The 22,322-nt window shown below is 42.3% G+C and overlaps 1 protein-coding gene across 2 annotated transcripts in view; it reads right to left on the reverse strand.

The window, feature by feature from the left end:
• ADAMTS18 (ADAM metallopeptidase with thrombospondin type 1 motif 18) overlaps nt 1-22,322 on the reverse strand; it is a 152,506-nt gene that overhangs the window by 87,496 nt on the left and 42,688 nt on the right. The gene's annotated exons all lie outside the window — the stretch shown is intronic.

Raw genomic sequence — 22,322 nt, forward strand, 5'->3', positions numbered from 1 at the left:
TCTACATAGTACTGGAAGTCCTGGGTAGAGCAATAAGGTAAGAGAAGGAAATAAAGGGCATTCAATTTAGAAAGGAGGGAGCCAAATTGTCCCTGTTTTCAGATAACATGATCTTATAAACAGAAAACCCTAAAGAAACCATCAAAAAACTATTAGAATAGAGGAATACAGTAGAGTTGTAGGATGCAAAAATCAACACAAAAAATCAGTAGCATTTCTATATGCCAACCGTGAGCTATCTGAAAAAGAAATCAAGAAAGTGCCCAGGTGCAGTGGCTCACAACTGTAACCCCAGCACTTTGGGAGGCCAAGGCGGGTGGATCACTTGAGGTCAGGAGTTTGAGATCAGCCTGGCCAACATGGTAAAACCCGGTCTCTACTAAAAATAAAAAAATTAGCCGGGCGTTATGGTGGGCATCTGTAGTACCAACTGCTCGGGAGGCTGAGGCAGGAGAATTTCTTGAACTCAGGAGGTGGAGGTTGCAGTGAGCAGAGTTGGTGCCATTGCACTCTAGCCTGGGCAGTAAGAGCAAAACTCTGTCTCAAAGAAAATCAAGAAAACAGTCCCATTTACAATAGCTACCAAATACATACATACACACACACACACACACACATATATGATCTAGAAATAAATTTAACCAAGGAGAAGATCTCTACAATGAAAACTATACAACATTGATGAAAGAAATTAAGAGGATGCAAATAAATATGAAGATATTCTGTGTTCATGGATTGAAAGAGTATTTTTTAAATGTTTATACAAGGCTGGATGCAATGGCTTATGCCTATAATCCTAGCACTTTGGGATTTGAGACCAGCCTGGGCAACATAGTGAGACCCTGTCTCTACAAAAACTACAAATATTAGCCAGGTGTGGTGGTGCATGCCTGTTGTCCCAGCTTCTTGGAAGGGTGAGGTGGGAGGATTCCCTGAGTTTGAAAGGTAGAGGCTGCAGTGAGCCTAAATCATTCTACTGCACTCCAGCCTGGTGACAGAGCAAGACCCTGTCTTAATAAAAAAAATAAATAAATAAAAAATAAAACACAATCCTAACATTCATATGGAATCACAAAAAGACCCTGAAGAACCAGTGCAATCTTGAGCGAAAAAGAACACAGCTGGAAACATCACATTACTCAACTTTAAAATATACTAGAAAGCTACAGTAACCAAAAAAACATGGCATAGGAAGAAAACAGACACATAGAACAACAGAACAGAAGAGAACCCTGAAATAAATCTACTCAACTACAGCCAACTGATTTTTTAACAAAGGCATTAAAAACATACAGTGGGGAAAGGAGAGTCTCTTCAACAAATAATGCTGGGAAAACTGGATATTCATATACAGAAGAATGAAACTTGACTCTTACATCTCACCATATGTCAAAATCAACTCAAAGTGTATTAAAGGCTTAAGTTAGAGATCTGAAATTACTAGAAGAAAACATAGGGAAAATACTTCATGACATAGGTCTGGGCAAGGAGTTTTTGGAGACAAACTCAAAAGTACAGGAAACAAAAGCAAAAATAGAGAAATGGAATTATATCAAACTAAAAAGCCTCTGTACAACAAAGGAAACAACCAATAGACTGAAGAGACAACCCACAGAATTGGAGAAAATATTTGTAAACTATGCATCTGATAAGGGTTAATATCCAGAATATATAAGGAACTCAAACAATTCATCAGCAAAAAATAACAATAATGATCTGATTTTTAAGATAGCCAAAAAACCTAAATAAATACTTCTCAAAAGACATGCACATGGCCAACAGGGGTGTATGAAAAAAATGCTCAACATCAGTAATTATCACGGAAATGCCAATCAAAACCATATGAGATACTACTTCACACCAATGAGAATAACTATTATCAAAATGACAAAAAAATAAATGCTAGCATGGATGTGGAGAAAAAGAAACTGTCACACACTGTGGGCAGGAATGTAAATTAGTATAGCCATTATGGAAAATAGTATGAAGATTCTTTTAAAAAATTAAATATAGTTCTACCATATCATCCAGCAATCCCGCTACTGGGTATTTATTCAAAGGAAGTGAACTCAGTATGTTGAAGAGATATCTGCACTCCAATGTTTATTGCAGCACTAGTCACAATAGCCGAGACACAGAATCAATCTAAGTGTCTATCAACAAACAAATAAAGAAAATGTGGTATATAGACACAATGAAATACTATCCAGCCATTAAAATCATGAAGTCTTATAATTTGTGGTAACATGGGATAGTCATCTTAGGAGATGTGGCATCGATATGATGTCTAGAGCCTGAACTCAAAGACAGAGTCTTCATTCACAAGCACATGTTGGGCACCTGAGTCCTGGTCTTGTTCTAGGCATTGCCATCAACAAGAGTGGTACACAAGAAGTAAGTGAAATGGTTCACATTCATGGCCTTATGGATATTATGGGACAAGAGAATCAATAGGCAAGATAAGTAAAATCTCACAACCCTAGAAATCCTTTCCATTATATCTTTAGGATATACTTCAGAGAAGCCCACCCTTCCAGATCTAGCACAGGTCATTCTGGTAGACGCTCGCATCTCTTATTTGGACACTTTCTATTAACATCCCAAATTCCACCTGTCCTATCCAGTAGGGTCTCCCAACATCAGCCAGAGTCCTCATCCACCACAAATCAACTTCTTCCATTTACTCTAGTATTAATCACAAATTCCTGGCCCACTAATCTCTGCATCATCAACTCCCTGCAGAACCTGCCCGCTTTATCTGTGCTCTCTTCCTCTTCTCACACCATTCTAAACAGGACACTGCTTTCACTTTTTGAACCTAAGAAGTTCTTTGATACTAAATGGCATTTTCACACATTTTTTTTTCTTTCCCCTACAGTCTTCTCCTATCAGTTCACTTGGCTTTCTGGTGCTCATGGCTGATGTCTCAATTTAAACACCATCTTCTCAGAGAAGCTGTACTCATGACCCTATTGAAAATTATCCTCTCAGCCAGGCACAGTGGTTCACGCCTGTAATCCCAGCACTTTGGGAGGCTGAGGCGGGTGGATCACAAGGTCAGGAGATTGAGACCATCCTGGCTAACACGGTGAAACCCCATCTCTACTAAAAATACAAAAATTAGCCAGGCATATACTCCCAGCTACTTGGGAGGCTGAGGCAGGACAATCGCTTGAACCCGGGAGGCGGAGGTTGCAGCAAGCCGAGATTGCACCACTGCACTCCAGCCTGGGTGGCAGAGCAAGACCCAGTATCCAAAAAAAAAAAAAAAAAAAAAAAAAAAAAAGAAAAAGAAAAGAAAAGAAAGAAGACAAGAAAAGAAAGAAACTTACTCCCTTTCATGCAAAGGCATAAGAATGACGTAATGGATTATGAGGACTTGGGGGAAAGGGTAGGAGTGGTGGTGAGGGATAAAAGTGTACGAATTGGGTACTGTGTATACTGCTCAGGTGGTGACGGGTACACCAAAATCTCACAAATCACCACTAAAGAACTTATGTAACCAAACATCATCTGTTCCCAAAAAACCTACAATATAAAGAAAATTATCCTCTCTCACTTCCAAATAATCTCAGGCCATAGCTAACTGACTTTATATCAATCTTCGATAAGGAAACAAACAAAACGCAACCCTCTCCGCACCATCTCTCCCATGCAGTTTTATTGCACACTCTGTGACAGCAGGGGTCACCTCAGTATCCCTGATGCATGCCACGTGTTATCAGCTAGTAAATATTTGTTTCTCAAGGCAGGGCATGGTGGCTCACACCTGTAATCCCAGCACTTCGAGGAGGCCAAGGAGTGAAGCTCACTAGAAGTCAGGAGTTACAGACCAGACTGGCCAACATAGTGAAACCTCACTGCTACTAAAAATATGAAAATTAGCCCGGCATGGTGGTGGGCACCTGTAATCCCAGCTACTCAGGAGGCTGAGGCAGGAGAATCGCTTGAGCCCAGTAGGCAGAGGTTGCAGTGCGCTGAGATTGCGCCACTACATTCCAACCTGGGCAACAGAGTGAGACTCCATCTCAAAAAAAAAAAATTGTTTCTTCATCCCCAGACTTTTATCAGAATGGAGGTGATACTGAAGGCATGCCAGTATCAGAGAAGGAAACCAGACATAGGAAGTGACAATTTCAAGACTATAACGCACATGAACTCATCTGTATTTCAGACATGAAGCCATAAGCATTCAGTGCAATACCTTAACCTAACCTCACACTCCCTGGGAGGAAAACCCAGCAGGAAGCACAGGCGGAATTCAGGTCCCTCATTCTCTGAGCAGGACCCTCTCTTCCAAGCCATGCCCTCACCTCTTTCAAGCTCCATGCAGACAAAAAACCCCATTTAAAGTCCCTCACTGAATAGAAGGAAAAAAAAAGTGAATTATCCCTGAAAGCCCTCCAGCCTTACTAACTTCCTTACTTGGCTCAACTAATATCAAAGGCTTAAGCCACTTAAGTGCTTTAACTGGACTAACCGGTTTGGAAGCTTTCTATTTTCTCCCTGCTACATGCAAACTACAGACAACTCAAATGCACAGAGAAAACTTCCACACTGAGAAAGCAATTTAAAAAATAGTAATAATGGGCATCCTATGTTGAGACAAACACTTTGTCTCACATAGCCTGTCATCTTCCTATTCAGAGTGACCAAGATAAAAATTTAGAAGAATTCTTTATAATACAAGAATTTTACAGTGCTACATATTAAAAAAGAAAAGTATTATTTTTCTGCTTTAGTTTGATAGAAAACCTTGGAATATAACCAAATAAATACATTTTATTGCATAAAAATATAAACCCAATAAACCCCAAAGAAACCATCTGTTTATTTGTGGAGCGTGTGAAGCATTTTGAGTTACGGAACACAAGCAACGTTCTGGCTGAGTAACAGTGAATGAGACAGATCTGTGGTCTCCCGTGGCTTTCAGTTCAATGGGAGAACCAGGGACTAAACCAGCAAATATCACAAATGGGAATGAAATATTATTCCTCTGTATAAAGTGTGAAGAAAAAGATGGGGTTTCACCACGTTGGTCAGGTTGATCCCGAACTTCTGACCTCAGAGGATCCTCCCACCTCAGCCTCCCAAAGTGCTGGAATTACAGGGATGAAAACCAGTCTCTCCTAAAAATATAAAAAATCGCACCACCGCACTCCAGCCTGGGTGACAGAGCGAGAGTCCCTTTCAAAAAAATAAAATAAAATAAGTATGAAGAAAAAGAGCAACGTTTTGTGAGAGAAAATAATAGAAGGGGTGAGAGGAGCGGGGAAGCTAATTTTAGAAAGGGAGGTAACGGAACACTTTTCTGAGTAGAGGCCTTTCTTGTGAGACCGGAAGTCCTCTCTTGGTCCATGATGGGGAAGTCCAGATGGAACTGAGAGACTGAAGTCTCAGACCTAAGGAATGGAAAGGGTGGTGAGAACAGGAAGAAAGCAGACACCCAGTGGCCTGCTAAGAAGGGGATGGACTAGGGACGCCCTTAGGCTCCTCCAATAGAGGGCAGGAAAGGCCTGGATTCATCTGTTCTAGCACTGCTATAAAGAACTACCTGAGAATTGGGTATTTATAAAGAAAAGAGGTATAATTGGCTCATGTTTTCACAGTCTGTACAAGAAGCATGGCTGAAAGCCTCAGGAAACTTCCAATCATGGCAGAAGGCAAAGGGTTTTACGTCTTTTTTTTTTTTTTTTTTTTTTTTGAGACGGAGTTTCACTCTGTCACCCAGGCTGGAGGGCAATGGCGTGATCTCGGCTCACCACAACCTCCGCCTCCCGGGTTCAAGGGATTCTCCTGCCTCAGTCTCCCGAGTAGCTGGGATTACAGGTATGCACCACCACGCCCAGCTAATTTTGTGTTTTTAGTAGAGACAGGGTCTCTCCGTGTTGATCAGGCTGGTCTTGAACTCCGGATCTCAGGTGATCCACCCGCCTCGGACTCCCAAAGTGCTGGGATTACAGGCATGAGCCACTGTGGCCGGCCGCAGACACATCTTACATGGCCGCAGCAGGAGGAAGAGAGAGTGAAGAGGTACGTGCTACACACTTTTAAACAATAAGATCTCACGCGAACTCACTATCACGAGACTAGCAAGGGGGAAATCCACCCCCAAGAGCCAATCACCTCCCACCCTTCCTCCAACACTGGGAATTACAAATCCACACGAGATCTGGGTGGGGACACAGAGCCAAACCATATCAGGCCCCAAGGATGGGCTGCCAAAGGATGACGTGGTGGAAGAGCTGCCCCCAACTCTCCACCCAGGAAACCCCTTTCCCTCAAGAGACAGAGTCAAGCTGAGGGAAAGGACTGGGTTGCGCCCCCTACTGGACTGTGTGTGCTGCAGGGTCAGCTCACATTGCTTCTTCCTGCATTGTGTTTTGTCTTTTCCAGAAGAAATGTGACTTAGCTGCTAAAGCTTAAACATTAAATTGATTCTGACTCAGAGTCAACATTCTATTTAAATAGTTTAATGTTTTATTCTTTAAAATAAAATAAAAATAAGTATGCTTTATTTGTGAACAGGTGTTTTCTGTATTAGATATCAAGGGTCTAAATAATTCTTTTTTTTTTTTTTTTTGAGACAGAGTCTCCCTGCAATGCCCAGGCTGGAGTGCAGTGGGACAATCTTGGTTCACTGCAACCTCTGTCTACCAGGTTCAAGTGATTCTTCTGCCTCAGCCTCCTGAGTAGCTGGGATTATAGGTGCCCACCACCACTCCCAGCTAGTTTTTGTATTTTTAGTAGAGATGAGGTTTCATCATATTGGCCAGGCTGGTCTTGAACTCCTAACTTCAAGTGATCCGCCTGCCTCAGTCTCCCAAAGGTCTGGGATTACAGGCATAAGCCACCTCACCCGGCCTCAAGGGCCAAAATAATTCTTAAAGTACTAATGCCAGGTATAAATCACACTTTATGAATTTTCCCTAAAGTTTCCTTTAAAATATACTCCTCATTGGTCTTATCACAGGCTTTAGATTTAACAGAAAAAGGGAGACTGCAGCTTCCAGATGTAACTGACAAATTTAGTGTTAGGATGAGCACACAATTAATTTTTAATAGTTCAGTGTGAAGAGCTTTAAAGATCAATGAAAATTAGGAAGCTATAAATAAGCTTCCTGAAGTCAGGGACCATGTCTTAAGTGATTTGTATCCCAGTGTTTATACCTCTTTAATAATCAAAATTTAAAAGACCTAATGAATGAATAATGTTTGTAACAATAGAGCCAGAACTTCAAATAAAATGATATAAGCATATCTTAAAGAAGTATCTTGAAATAATAATAAAAACAGCCCCATGGGCAGTATCATTATTCTGTTTTTATTTTTAGTAAAGACTGATTGACAGATAGAACAAAGGAGCCCCAGTAGACTGCCTGGAAAAATAATAGCAAAGACATATTTGTGGTCAGCAATAATCAAGTTATTTTTCACTTTTTAATTTTTAATCTATCTGCAACAACTAAAAAATGCTCTTACCTCAGTCAAGATGTCACATTCTTTAACATTTTTTTTTAAATCTAAACAAGAACACTAAAGAATAAGTCATTGATTTGTTGCCCAACATGTATAAGGATACCCCCAAATGAGAAATCTCAGTTCAGAATAAGGGAAAGACTTAGAGTATAATCAATATGAAACAGAAATTAATGGACCAGGGGTTGGGGTGAGGAAGGAGGGAAAGAAACATCAGAAAAATTAAAGACTAAGAAATAAAGAAAATGCTGAGGAAGTCTTTGAGGAAAACCATTGGTATAAGGATGTTTAGGATTTTATTCAGTAGCAATGAGCTGGGTGTTATATATAGCACATGCCTGTAATCCCAGCACTTTGTGAGTCTAAGGCAGTAGGATCACTTGAGCCCAGGAGTTTATCAGCCTGGTAAACATCGCAAGATCCACCTCTACTAAAATAAAATCTTAGCCAGGTGTGTGTGGTAGCATGTGCTATAGTCCCAGCTACTCAGGAGGCTGAGGTAGGAGAATCGCATTAGCCTAAGAGGTTGAGGCTGCAGTGAGCTATGACTCCACCACTGCTGTCCAGCTTGGGAGACAAGAGTGAGACCTTGTCTCAAAAAAAAAAAAAAAAAAAGCCCTTTACTTAGATGATTTTTAGAGGATTAAATGAGTTAATACTTTTAAAGTGCTAAAAACAGGCTGGGCATGGCAGCCCACACCTGTAATCCCAGCAGGTTGGGAGGCTGAGGCAGGTGGATCACTTCATGTCAGGAGTTCAAGACTAGCCTGGCCAAAATGATAAAACCCCGACTCTACTAAAAATACAAAAATTACCCAAGCGTGGTGGTGCGTGCCTGTATTCCCAGCTACTCGGGAGGTTGAGGCAGGAGAATCACTTGAACCTGGGTGACGGAGGTTGCAGTGAGCCAAGATCACACCACTGCACTCCAGCCTGCGTGACAGAGTGAGACTGCGCCTCAAAAAAATTAAAATAAAGTAAAAAGAAATAAAAGTGCTAAAAACAGTGCTCAGCACATAGATAACACTCAATACATATTTATTAACATTGTAATTATTACATTTGACTATTTGAGGGAACAAGGAGAAGTGTGGCCTTTTTCTAACAGTGTGTTTATATTATAAGTTTTCCCTTCAATCGGACCTGAAATTCTGGGAAGCAGCATAAACATTCTTTCAGTTTCTTGAGAAAAACAATGAAAGAACTAAGCAAGGTTTGAAGACCTGAAAAGACACATATTGATGAAATTCTTACAAAAGTAACTGAAGATACTTAAAGACAGAAGAGAAACCATTAATTTTTCTACCTTGGAGAGATGATCAACCCACGGACTCTAGGTTTTAGTTTTGACCGGTTGGTGTGTTTTGGTGGGGATGGGAAAGAGAAGTGACCAATGGCAAGGGAATTACGAGGCTGCTTCTCTCATGAGGCCCCTTCTTGGGCCCCTTAACTTCACAACCATAAGGTTCACCAATTCAAATGTTTAACTCCAGCCTTCGTCCATTCTGAAGGCTCAATCTCTTATCCTCCTGCTCCACTGAAAAGCATTGACAATCTCTTTTTGATTTGGCTAGCATCATGGGGAGAACACTTGTTACTAGCCTTAAAGAGTAAATGAATGGGTATTGCTGGGAGAACTAAGCAAAGTGGACTTTATGGAGAATGTGGCAGAATAGACTGTGACCATGGACTAGAGTTTTCAGCTTATATGCTGGCCATCTGTTTATTTATTTTTATTTTATTTAGTTATTTATTTCACTTTATTTTATTTTATTTTATTTTTGAGATGGAGTCTCGCTCTGTAGCCCAGGCTGGAATGCAGTGGCACGATCTTGGCTCACTGCAAGCTCTGCCTCCCGGGTTCACGCCATTCTCCTGCCTCAGCCTCCCGAGTAGCTGGGACTACAGGCGCCCGCCACCTCGCCCGGCTGATTTTTTGTATTTTTAGTAGAGACAGGGTTTCACTGTGTTAGCCAGGATGGTCTCGATCTCCTGACCTCGTGATCCGCCTGTCTCGGCCTCCCAAAGTGCTGGGATTACAGGCGTGAGCCACCGCGCCTGGCTATTTATTTTTATTTTATTTATTTTTTGAGACGATGTCTCACTCTGTCACCCAGGCTGGAGTGCAGTGGCATGATCTTGGCTCACTGCAACCTCCACCTCCCAGGTTCAAGCGATTCTCCTGCCTCAGCCTCCTGAGTAGCTGGAACTACAGGTGCGTGCCACCACACCTGGCTAATATTTTGTATTTTTTGGTAGAGACGGGGTTTTACCATGTTGGCCACGGTGGTCTCAAACTCCTGACCTCAAGTAATCCATCCACCTCAGCCTCTCAAAGTGCTGACATTAAAGGTGTGAGCCACCGTGTCTGGCCCTATCTGTTTTAAGATGAGACAGGTAAAGGCCCACCCCTTCCCAGTGAACACCTGAGTACTCCAAGGTCACTCCACAGATGCTCACTGCGTCCTCTCCACCTGTGGTTCATGCAGCTGCATCATGAACAAGCATCACTGGGCAAAGTTGATTTGTCCAAGCAATCCCAATCTCCTAGCTAGGCAGGTAGAGTGATCCCTGTGACTTTCTGAGTCATGCTGATAATGGCAGACTAGAAAAAAGGTTCCAAAAATCTTGCTGTGAGGTCCTTAGAAATGTTTGACTTTCTTCTCTTCCGTCACCTGGGATGTTCAGCGACTGCAAATACTCCAACAGGCTCAAAATGAATTATCCTTTCACTTTACTCACTAACCCAGTGGGGCTCCAGAACAACATTAACTAACATGGCTTTGACTATATACAATGGTTTATGCTCCGGACACAGAGATGAACAGATTCAGTCTCTGTCTTCAAAGCCCTTCAACAATAATCGTCTGTACGGATGTAGATGTCATTCTAGCAGCTCTTAATAGATACTAATAACATATTGATGAAATTTATTTAGCTAATTATAATTTCTACTGAAATAAACACGTAGTGACTTCAACAGCCCAAATCCCATGAGACCAGAATACAGCGTCATGGCTGTATTCACAACTCCATATTGGTTTGGAAAGTATAAGCAGATTCTGTCCAAGTTATGCCTGTGCCTATTCTCAAAAGAGTATGTACCTCTAAGAAACTCTTTTTAAGTTCTATGTACCAATATCAAAATGGTTGATATTAACATCTATTGCATACATTTTAATATAAATTAAAAAATTAAATGTAAAAATGTTAAAATGCATATAGTTTATAAGCAGCCACAACCTATGTTTCAGCATTTATAAATTAACCTCAGTGGTTTAATCATAATCAACAGATGTTGGTAAGTCCCCTTCCCACTTATTCTCCCCGTCTTCCTTTAACACATCCATCTGGGGGTCAGTGTTTCCTACACACCAGACACTACACATAGCATTTCATCTGCAGAATTTCAACTGACTCTCACTGCAGCTCTATTTGTTTTTTGCTGTTGTTATTTTATATTTTATTTTATTTATTTTCTGAGACAGGGTGTTGCTCTGTCACCCAGGCTGGAGTACAGTGACATGATCTCAGCTCACTGCAACCTCCACTTACTGGGTTCAAGCAATCCTCCCTGCCTCAGCCTCCGGAGTAGCTGGGATCACAGATGCCGCCATCACGCCTGGCCAATCTTTGTATTTTTAGTAGAGACGGGACTTCACCATGCTGGCCAGGCTGGTCTTGAACTCCTAATCTCAGGTAATCTGCCTACCTTGGCCTCCAAAAGAGCTGGGATTACACGTGTGAGTCACCACACCTGGCCTTGCGGCTCTATTTGATGGGTACTTTATTAACACCTCTATGTCACGGGGCTATCTGACTCCATGGCCTGCCCTCACTCTTAAAAAATACACATTCTGTTCAGATTCAGGAAAGGTTCCAGAGAGGGTGGGGGTGGGGGCCAGCTGAAATGCTGGACTCTGAAGGCATGACTCTTTAAGAACAAACCAGTTTTGGGCTGGCATAATGGCAGTAGGTCCTAGCCTCCTGCCAACTACCTGCTATTCCTTTCCCCATTTCAAAAGGACCAGAAGAACAAAGAGATGCAAGTAAACTCAGGTCATTCCCAGAAGTGAGGGCTGAGGTTAAGTGACATGAAAATCAGAGAGTCGGCTGGGTTGGGTGGCTCACACCTGTAATCCCAGCACTTTGGGAGGCCGAGGTGGGTGAATCACGAGGTCAGAAGCTTGAGATCAGCCTGACCAACATGGTGAAACCTTGTCTGTACTAAAAATACAAAAATTAGCCAGCTGTAGTGGTGCATGCCTGTAACCCCAGCTACTTAGGAGGCTGAGGCAGGGTAATCACTTCAATGCAGGAGGCAGAGGTTGCAGTGAGCCGAGATCATGCCACTGCATTCTAGCCTGGGTGACAGAGCAAGAATGTCTCTAAATAAATAAATAAATAAATAAATAAATAAATAAATAAATGAGATTCCTCTCAATTTTCACACCAAAAGGTATGAAAAAAGAAAGTCCTGTGTTCAGCAGAGGTACTCAGAAAGCTTCCTGCATGGATCCAGACATAACTGGCTCAATTGTTCTCTGGAACGTGTCCTTACTGGTCATTACCAATCTAGTTCAGATTTCACCCTGCAATGTTCTTATTCTCTCTCGTAGGGTATATTCTATGTACTTCAGGGCAGAACTGGACTACTCTGCCTTGCAACAGCCACGCCACATCCTGTATGCCGGAGATACTCCACATATATTTGGGAGAGACATATCCACAATAATAGAAGATACCGTATCTTCCCCTGAGATAGCCAGATATGCCCTAACAATCAGTTAAAAGGACAGATACCAAAGCTGCATGATCTTTACAAGTGGTTTGGTCATGAAGACTTTCTCAATCTAGGGAAGATGAAGGAAAGCTGTTTGACACCCTTGTGCCTCATAATCCTCTTTGCTCCATGCTTATGAATGTGATCATTTCAAAGGAAGCTTAAGGGTATCATTTGGAAAACACATGACTGCCACAAAGGCTGTTGGTGAACTGTGAATGACCAAGACGACAGCTAGCATGTCTCGATTTAATGGAAACAAGACTTTCCATGAAGTTCACATGGGAACATGCAGCCAGCCTTCCCCCTGGATCATTCCAGGCTTTGTTGCCGTGTCTGCTAATAACACTCCTCTTCACATGTTGGTATCCTTGGGAAGCGGGGGCCTGAATGGCTGGGAGGAGATGATCCTACCTCATATCCATCTAAGTTGTGTAATTTAACATGAATTTCATGATCCAATTTTGTGTTCCCCTCCTCCAATCCTTCTTTGCTCCAAACTGACATTGGGGAATGCGGCATTATGAAGTTAAGAATACCGAAAAATTGCAACGAACAACCAATCTCTTGAGCTGCTCTCTCTGTCCTCCCTGTGTTCTCATTCCAGTCTAGTCATGTATTGCCCCAAGCATAGACTAAGCAGTGGTCTCCTATCTCCTCTCCCTGTTGACAATCTCTCTTCTCCCTTGCTCCAAAGTTATTTTTTCCAAAGCATTGCTTTTAACAGGTCACCCACCACCATGCTCTACCACTACAAGATGAATTCTTGACCAAGAGATAGGGATTTCAAGCCACAGCAGCCCAGTCCCATCCAAATGCAGCATCTGGTAGCTTCTCTAGCATCTTCTACCTCTTATTTTTTCTTTTAACTGAATTCCAGTTACATTCGCTCCATTGCTCCTCTATAAATTAAAAAGCCAAGTTCCCATCTCAAAATCTTTTCATTTGCCATTTCCTGTGCCTAGAATGCTCTTCCCCTAGATAACTCACTTCATGTAGGTTTGTGTCCAAAGGTGACCTCTTTTTTATTTATTTATTTATTTTTTTGAGACAGAGTCTCCCTGTCACCCAGGCTGGATTGCAGTGGTGCAATCTTGGCTCACTGCAACCTCCACCTCCAAGGTTCAAGCAATTATCTGCCTCAGCCTCCCAAGTAGCTGGGATTACAGGCACCCACCACCATGCCTGGCTAATTTTTGTGATTTAGTAAAGACGGGGTTTCACCATCTTGGCCAGGCTGGTCTTGACCTCCTGACCTCGTGATCCACCCGCCTTGACCTCCCAAAGTGTTGGGATTATAGATGTGAGCCACCGCGCCTGGCCCAAAAAGATGCCTGAGAAAACAAGGTTGGCTTTGTTTCGATAGGATGCTTCAAAGGCCACCTGTTCAAAGCATCCTATCGAATGAAACAAAGCCAACCTTGTCATTTTCTCAGTCAGCCTTTTTCCCCCATAACAGTCCTTATCATGACATGACAGTGCCACATGCAGCTGTTTCCTTCATGTGTTTATTGTTCATCCCTCCTATTAGCTCCTTAAAGGCTGGGACTTGTGTCTGTTCTGCCGACTTCCCTATGCCCATTGTCTGGCATCTGGTAGGAGCTCTGCAAATATTTTTGGTATTAATCAACTAAAAATAAAGCAACATGTATAGTGCTAAGGGAGACATAAAAACAAGCAAGACTTCAATGTCTATATTTAAGAACCTCCTCTACTTCTGGAACTAAACACATCCAATTAATCAGATATATCCTTTTCCCAATTCATCATTCTGATTTACATAGCCCCCCACCCCCTTGGCTTCCATACCATTCACAGCACATATCAAGGAGACAATTACTTCTCTAGTTCCTCTCTCATTCCCTGTAATATAAATTCTGGGCAAAGCAGAGTTAATATTGTATTTGATTTTGTGCCCTTAGAACTCAGATGGTACTGCCGTGACACTCAAATCATACTGACTGAATACGGGAATATATAAAATTCTCTAAGTACAAAGTTAAGGCAGACCATCTCTGAGGATAGTGTTTGAACTTTTGTACAGTGGGGGAATGGCTGAAGGTTTTGAATGGAAAAGACATAAGAATCTATCTACATTATAGAAAACCCTGGCTAATACCCAACTTATGGGGCATTTCTACTGCCTGTAGCAGGGAGAATGTACTAACACTTTATATTCTGCCTGGCATTACTGTGAAGTATGACAAAAATTTAGACAAGAAGAGAAACGTATATAGTGTGCTACATTATCTAACATCCAGTTCATCAGCTCTTCTTATACCATTTTTGCTTCAGATTTTTTAAAAAACTTAACATTTCATATATACTTATTAAAATATTGAAATATAACCTCTCCATATGAAATCAATTCAGATAAGGTTTTCTGGTTTGTTTTTCTGAGACAGTCTTGTTCTGTTGCCCAGGCTGGAGTGCAGTGGAACAATCTCAGCTCACTGCAACCTCCGCTTCCTGGGTTCAAGCCATTCTCCTGCCTCAGCCTCCCGAGTAGCTGGGATTACAGGCAGGTACCACCATGCCTGTCTCATTTTTGGATTTTCAGTAGAGACAAGGTGTCATCATGTTGACCAGGCTGGCCTCGAACTCCTGACCTCAAGTGATCCACCCACCTCAGCCTCCTAAAGTGTTGGGATTACAGGCGTGAGCCACCATGCCTGGCCGTAGATAAATATTTTGATATAAGATTAGTATCCCTTGTCACCAAAAGTCTAACTCCCTATTTAAATTATCATTATCCAAATGTATTTGGTTTCTAAGTGGGGATAGTAAGGAATTTATACTTGATTCTCAATGCATGTTTGCTGAAAATAGTGACTTTCTACGAAGGAACAGTTGACTTGCATTCTGTAACTAAGCTGGTGCTGCATAAATAGATAAATAGCATCTGCCACATTTGCAAGACAGGGATTCCAATTTTTGGAATAAGTGATGCTCTCCCTTCCCAAGGCTGCTGGCTGCTGATGCACACTATCAGAAAGACACGTGTTTTTACTTGTTTCTGTGGTGGTAATGGGTTATGTCAAGCTTTCCACCCGACCCTGCCCTGCCTCCCTTGGAACTGGCAGCATTTATTTGTTAAACAGACAGCTGGAGCTGGAAGTCTAGGAATCAGCTGTTAAGAGATGTGATTAAGTACGCTACGTGGCATCAACCCATTGGGTAGCTGCACAGTAGAGCTGGATGATTGACAGGACTTCCCAAGCTCTCCCAGGGGTGGGGTGGAAGAGCCAGAGATGACCACCATGTTGGAAACAGCTGGTCCCAATTTTTCTCAGTTATTTATCTTTTCCTGCCCCTCCTCATCCCCTGCCTTGAGGTAAAACCAAGAAAAATAATCATAGAATTACGAGATGTTAGCAATTGTGCAGTCCATCCCCCTGATTTTACAGAGGAAGGAAATGGGATCTGGGGAGAACAAAGAATTGTCCAAAGTCTCAAAACGGATTAGTAGCAGAACATTTTTGGCTAGCATTTAGTCTTTCTATTTAATGAAGTGATTGGACTTGGTAACTCAGGGGTTATTCCACATCTGAAATTCTATTCCTTTTTCACTTGGGATGTAGGTAACTTGCTGTTATACAAAGTATAATTCCTGCACAAGACAGCAAGCTCCCTTGACAGCCTAGTGTACACTCAGCAGTAAAAGTGTTTTGATGTTGCTGCATAATGTCAGAGCCCAGTTAAGGGGCTCAGAGCTCATCATCAACCTGGCTGAACACCAGGCTTAAAGATGCAAAAACCTGTACCCAACTTGGACTTTAGAATGCACATTTCTAGCGTTTTAAAAGCAATCTTCTAAAATAGACTACAAACCTATACCTGCAGGCCCAACCTGGACTTTGATAGGTTTTGTTTGTTCCTCTCTCTGCTAACTTTTCCCTAAAGGAATTTGAGCCCAATACTGTCATGTCATCCAATTTTTCAAGAGAAGCCAGAAATTCTATTTTGTGTGTAAAACTGCTGGGCAGCAGCTAGGGAGTGGCTGCCCCATAAAGAAGTGGCATAAGCTCTCCAGTTCGTCAAAGCCCTACCCCTTCTGCATCCCTCGTTATATTACTGGTCTGGTGCCCATGAACATTTGACTTTGTGACCCCTGCCCTAATTCAACCTTACACTTGATGCACTTCTTATGCAAAAGCCATATCTTGCTAGCTAGGGCCTTTCTTTTTCCTTCTTTTATAGCTGCCAGATCACGTATCACAAAGCTAAGAAATCCGTACATACCCAAAGATATTTTTTCCTCCTCAATAATTACATTTGCATGTAATTTATTACATGAAAATATGAGAAAACATGAGGAAGGCTGGGATAGAAGCATAGCTTATTTAACTTTGTGAAATCTGTGAGTTTGCAAATTCTTGGTGCCGTCCTGCAGAAACAAACGACAGAAGCCTGCAAAGGGGTAAACACTTCTGTTCAGTGAACTATGCTTGCCTTCTATAGCATCCAAAATGTCACTCCAAACAGATGCTGGGGATGAAGAAGAAAAGTCTGGGGGCAAAAATAGCAGAGGCCATTTGCATACTAATATCCTCCATCCAGATTCAGGTGCAGAAGGACATAGATAAGATAATGTGTTAGGCAAATGCATATGCGGTTAACTCGCTAACATGTAACAGAGAGATTAATGGAACATGTGCAGTGATTTCCAAGTTTTTCCTCCTGCTGTCATGGATTTTCTTGGCTCACCCAACTGCCATGTAAATTCTCTTCCTGTTACAAGCACAGTGTGGCAGGAAGACAAGTGGCTTTCTTGCCAAACTCTGGCTCATTTCCATCTCATGTCAGATAGTCAGGGGTCATGGATCACTTTACAATGTGTTTCAAAATTTAAAATGGCTCAGGTCATCGCTGTCATGGGATAACCTATATTTCATAAACCAAATATGTTTAGGCTTCCAGATTACCAATAAAAGCAGATAACCAGCTTCTTGGAAACAAACTCAAAATGCACTACTCAAGAGTACACACACAGAGGAAGCTCTATCCTAACTCTGGCCACTCATGCCTCCTTCCCTGCAAATTACTCCATATCCATTTTTAAAAATTTTAATGTAAAGCATCTGAATGCAAACTGCTTCTGCTGCCATGTCTTGTAATAAGGCGATTACAAGCTGAGTATCAGTGGCTTGCCATGATCACATTAAGAAAATCAGCAGCTGGATGTTGAGTTTTTTAACTTCTGCCAAAAAAATTTTTAAAAGTTTTGATTCTCCAATCATAGCTAAGGTAACACATAAACTGAGATGGCAGCCAATATCTTCCATTTGTCCATCAACAAGACTGTGAGTAAAGCAACCTTTTCTATCCAGGAGTTTATTTATTTAACTGATGACTGCTGCCCTCATTTGGGTGCTGCAGACTCATCCATGAAGCTGGAATGAGAGAGACGGTGCCTGCTCCTGTATTCTCTGTGGTGCTATCTCTCACCACTACACTGACTCCCAACCCCCATCCTTTACTGCTTCCTAGGATGGCAGAGCTTTCCACTGTTCTTTAAACCTGCTAAACCTGTTTCTGTCTTTCTCTGGTCTACTCGCTCTGCAAGGCTAGATTCACCTACTCAGAAAGCTTTTCTTTTTTTGAGATGCAGTCTCACTCTGTTGCCCGGGCTAGAGTGCAGTGGCGCCAGCTCAGCTCACTGCAACCTCCGCCTCCTGGGTTCAAGTGATTCTCTTGCCTCAGCCTCCTGAGTAGCTGAGACTATAAGCAGCTGCCACTGTGCCCAGCTAATTTTTGTATTTTTATTAGAGACAGGGTTTCACCATGTTGGCCTGAACTCATGACCTCAAGTGATCTGCCCACCTCAGCCTCCCAAAGTGCTGGGATTACAGGTATGAGCCACTGTGCCCGGCCAGAAAGCTCTTCTACGACCAACTCATCAAAAACACTTCTCATTAAGTTGTAATATCAGAAAACAACGTGATCATGCCACAGACTGGAACCAAATGTCTGGGTTCAAATTCTGACTCTACTGCTTGTAAGGCGTGTGACCTTGGATGAGTTACTGACTTTTGTGCCTCCGTGTACTGAACACAAAATGAGGATAAATGAAGGATACAGGCTTGCTCTGAGCACTGAAGGCATTAATATATATAAATCACTTAGAACAAAGCCTGCCACACAGTGAGTGCCTGGTGGGCCAATTTCATCTGCTGCTTCACTGTCCAAAAATGCTGGGTTTCTTGATTGACTGGTTGTTTTCTTCCCCCCAGGAATGTTCAGGGAAGCAGAAAGGAGGAACCTTGTATATTCTGGCCCAGTTTTTTAATCCTCAGATTCCTGGTACCAGGAATAGTATCTCATGCATAACAGCTTCTGAATAAGTGTTTGTCGATTTAATGACTAATGTCCAAATGGTACTTTTGTGTCAAAGTAGCAACTTCTAATGAAGCTGACAGCAGTCAACTAAATGAAGAAGTCATTAGGTGGAGAGTCAGTGATGCGATTCAGTAACAAATAAAAACAAGAGCAGGCTGGGCACAGTGGCTCATACCTGTAGTCCCAGCACTTTGGGAGGCCAAGGTAGGTGGATAGTTTCAGCTCAGGAATTTGAGAGCAGCCTGGGAAACATAGCGGAACCCCATCTCTACCAAAACTACAAAAAATTAGCCAGGCATGGTTGCACACACCTGTGGTCTCAGCTAGTCAAGAGGGAGGCTGAGGTAGGAGCATCACTTGAGCCTGGAAGGTCAAGTCTTCAGTGAGCCTTGATGGTGCCACTGCACTCCAGCCCAGGTGACAGAGCGAGACCCTATCTCGAAAAGCAAAGAGTAGTCCAATCTTTACATGATCTAATTCCACAAAATGCATCAAAGATTAGAGCTTAAATGAGGGGTTTGGTTTTGCTTGTTAGTGTTTTGTTTTGTGGGAGTGGCATAGTATTACGGAAAACTCCTTTCATGGCAGTGTGTGTCCGTCAGGTTAATTCATTCAACAAACATTTGTATTTACAATGGGCCAGGCAATGGAGTAGGCCCTGCGAGCAAGGAATGGAGCAGGGCTGGATGAAGCCCTCAGGACAGTCAGTTTCTTACCAGGAAGACCTAAAGCTGCACAGACATCACAAGACAGCCCTTTTCTGCCTACTTGGAAGACCACTCAAAAGGCACCTGATAAATTCTTGGAAAGGTTTCATAGAAGAAGGGAATCTACGCCTTCCTTAAAGAGGCTAAAGTTAGCCAAGTGAACAGAGAGAGAATGGGGGAAGGAACGCCAGGTGAGGGAGCAGAGGTGAAATAGAGAGAGGAGCTCAGCTGCAGCCATTTGATTTTTCAAGCATAGAATAGATCTGTGCACTGATATGCACAGGCTGTTATGAGCAGAAAGTGGTAGATTGTTTTTACAAGCCCTAAATATAAAAAAGATAATGTGTGCCCACATGTGATTCAAAATAAAAATGTTAGCAAAACTTACGTTCAGCCAACACTGAAATAGCCAGAATTCTACAACTTGGAATAAAATCTACAAAATCTACTATGTTCATTAAAGCTAAGGACTTTGAGCTTTACCCTAAGAAAAATGCAGACTCCTCAGGGATTTTAAAGAGAAGACTGGCTGAGGCTGCATTGTGGAGAATGGATTAAAAGGAAGACAAAAACTGAGAACAGGAAATCAGTCAGGAGCTATTGCCTGGGTTTCTGCAAGAGATAACAGCAATGGAAACGAAGCAATGATGGTAAAGATAAAGTAAACACATTAAAAAAATAAATAAATGTAGATTTACCAGGGTTGAATTACTGGTAATATGTGGAGAAGAAAATTTAAGGAGGGTACTCAGATCTTTTTTGTAGCTAACTGTGTAGATCAGAGAAGAGCCATTGGTCTCACTTTCTATCACCTGTAAAGAATCACCCAGCCCTTGCGGGGCACAGTGGCTCATGCCTGTAATCACAGCATTTTGGGAGGCCGAGGTGGGTGGATCACGAGCTCAGGGGTTCGAGACCAGCCTGACCAACATGGTAAAAACCCGTATCTACTAAAAATACAAAAATTAGCTGGGCATGGTGGTGCGCACCTGTAATCCCAGTTACTCAGGAGGCTGAGGCAGGAGAATCACTTGAACCCGGGAGGTGGAGGTTGCAGTGAGCGGAGATGGCACCACTGCACTCCAGCCTGGTCAACAGAGCCAAACTCCTAGGGGAGGGGAGGTGAGGGGAGGGGAGGAAAAGAATCGAACTACCCGCATGTGTGGTTATTTAAATTTGATCCATGACAATGACATAAAATGAAAAATTCAGCGCCTCAGTTATACTGGCCATATTTTAAGTGCTCAGTAGCCTCATGCGGCTGGCAGCTACCATACTAAACAGCTTGGAAAGTTCTATGGAACAGCATTGCAAATTATTGCCAAATATGTTGGTGATGCTGCCACATCTGATGCCACCATCCTTCCATCACCTCTATCCAATCTCAATTGTGCATGACCCCTTTAAACATTTATATTTTTTCTTTTTAATCTAAAAGACATCAAACCACTTCTGAAGTCAGGAGTGTCTATCTACTTGCAGGCACAAGTTAAATGCATAAATACTTTGGAAGAGAAATGTACCAAATTACAAACCAAACCATTATTAGTCCTTTGTTTCATGTAAGACTAAAAGAGAGGCCAGGCAAGGTGGCTCATGCCTGTCATCCCAACATTTTGGGAGGCCAAGCACAGTTGGATCACCTGAGGTCAGGAGTTCGAGACCAACCTGGCCAATGTGGTGAAACCCTGCCTCTACTAAAAATACAAAAATTAGGTCCACACCTGTAGTCCCAGGTTCTCGGGAGGCTGAGGCAGGAGAATCACTTGAACCTGGGAGGTGGAGGTTGCAGTGAGTCAAGATCACGCCACTGCACTCCAGCCTGGGCCAACAGAGGAAGATGCAGTCTCAAAAAAAAAGTCTTGTGACAAATGAGCTGGAACCTGTCAATGTCAAATAACAAGTAACTATTTGAGTATTCCTAACACAGTACCAATGGCCAGGAAGACAGGGAGTCACCTTAATGAGATTCAATTCATCTCCCTTTTAATAGTTGCAAAGAATTTTGTAAATAACCTATAATCTGCTGGGGTTAGAAATGGCAGAATGACAATATCTGAAAATGACAACAACTACAACTCTACTTGGTTTCAAGTTAAACAGAAAGAAAAGGTATTGTTTTCTTAATGAAGAGGTCAGGCAAGGGGACCCAGGAATTCATTTTAGATGAACTGATACAGATATTTCACTTTCTGAGTTTCTAAAGAGCCTCACAAAGGGATGCATCCACATCATGGAAAGGAGGTGGTTTGGTGAAACAGACAGAGGTGCCCTAACTTTAAGAAATGTAATTGCTACTGCCCTTTAAAAAATGCATTTCATTGATCACCTGTGTTCCCAGAAACTTGAGTATCAGAAAAACAGCCTCTCCACATTGAAGATGCCCAGTCATGGTGCAGAAAAATTAAACAACACCAAGACAATCATGTAATCAATTGCTGACCACATAGATGTGCCAGGCACACCTGTTAATGCTCTGGGACAGAAGACAGAATCACGTGATACCATCCACTCCTCTGCTCCAAACCCTTGGCTGGCTCCTGTCCAGCTCAGAGTAAATGCTGAAGCTCTCATCATGGCCTGTGTAGTGGTGTCATGTTAATTTTCTGATTTGCATGACCTGAACTCACCCCTTCTTCTTTGACTTCATTTCCTAGTGCTCATCCCTTGTTAAATGAGCCCCAGCTACACTGGCCTGATGCCTAATCTTGGAATATGCCCAGTATGGTGCTCCAGTATGGGGCATTTCAAAGTCCTATTTATTCTGCCCTGAACAGTTCTCCCCACAGGGTTCACACTGCCATTTCCTCCTACACATGACCTCCTCAGAGAAAACTTCCCTAACACCCTGTATGAAATCTCCACCCCATCCCTTCCCATGCCTGCTCCCTGCTTCACTTTCCTTCACTACACTTTACCCCTAACAGATTCAATAGATTCTAAATGGCTTTGCCTATTGTCCATTTCTACACTAGTGTGCAGGCACCAGGAATACAGGCACTGCTGTATTCCCA

The sequence above is a fragment of the Theropithecus gelada genome, chromosome 20, assembly GCF_003255815.1.
Source record: "Theropithecus gelada isolate Dixy chromosome 20, Tgel_1.0, whole genome shotgun sequence".
Classification (NCBI taxonomy): domain Eukaryota; kingdom Metazoa; phylum Chordata; class Mammalia; order Primates; family Cercopithecidae; genus Theropithecus; species Theropithecus gelada.